The following is a 1,283-nucleotide window of genomic DNA, read 5'->3' as shown; positions in this document are numbered from 1 at the left end:
GAACTGTCATCAAATCTTTAACTATGGCCATTTTAAGTCTTTTGTCATCTATAGAAAGTTATTATTTTACTCTGATGTTTTCCTGAAAGCTTTTTGGAAGCAGCTATGATATAAAATTGCAAGAAGATTTATGGAAAAGACTCTCACAAGTACAGGTTTCTGATAACTTTAAGATCGTACTATTGGACTGGGTAAGAATTTTCAGAACTCTAATGAAAAATTGGTGGATTTGTGAGGCTGCTAACCCAAAATCAAGCAGAACAAGAATTAATTACAGGGGACTGAATGAACTGATAAGGACCTCAAAGAGTCAAATTTCCATGTTTCTGAATCCCAGAATCAAGCTCAAGCATGTTTACAGGAATATAAAAGTATACAGCACCCAACAAAGTAAAATTCACAATGTCTGTCATCCAATTAAAGATTACCAGGCATACAAAAAAGAGAAAAACATGACTCATAACCAGGAGAATAATAAATCAAAACAGACCTAGAGTTGACACAGACATTATAATTAATAGAAAAGGACATTAAAACAGTTATTACAACTATATTCCAAATGTTCAAGGGTTGATGAGAGACATGGACATAAAAAACACCCAAATCAGATGTTAGAGATGAAAATGCCATCTGAATGAAATGAAAGCTGCACTGGATGAGATAAGTAGCTAATTAATTAGACATTGCAGAAGAAAAGATGAATGAATTTGAAAACAGAGCAATAGAAACTACTCAAAAGAGATAGGAAAAGGGTTTTTAAAATACAAAAAAAGCATCAATGGGCTGTGAGACAACTTCAAGCATGTAACTGGAATCTCTGAAAGGGGGAGGAGCAGAAAAAATATCTAAAATAATGATTTCCCAAACTTGATGAAAACTAAAACCCACAGGTCAGCATGGTTTTTATGTTCAGCACAAGAACATAAAACTATACCTAAGCACATCACAGTAAAATTGCTCAAAAACAATAATAAAGAGGAAAATCTTAAAAGTAGCCAGGAAAAAAAAAAAAGACATTACATACAGAGAAACAAAAATGATAGCAGATTTGTCATCAGAAAACAATGTAGGTGGAAGAGAGGAGAGCAACATCTTTAAAGGACTGAAAGAAAACTATCAACCCAGAATTCTATACCCAGCAAAAACATATTTCAAAAAAGAAGGTGAAATAAAGACATTTTCAGACACAAAATAGCTGAAAGAACTCAGCGCTGGCAGCCCTGCACTGTAAGAAATGCTACAGGAAGTCCCTTAGGCAGGAGGAAAATGGCATCATGTGGAAA

The sequence above is a fragment of the Propithecus coquereli genome, unplaced genomic scaffold (genome assembly GCF_000956105.1).
Source record: "Propithecus coquereli isolate 6110/MARCELLA unplaced genomic scaffold, Pcoq_1.0 Scaffold39, whole genome shotgun sequence".
Taxonomy (NCBI): domain Eukaryota; kingdom Metazoa; phylum Chordata; class Mammalia; order Primates; family Indriidae; genus Propithecus; species Propithecus coquereli.
The sequence above is the reverse complement of the archived record's forward strand: the minus strand, read 5'-3'. Positions refer to the sequence as shown.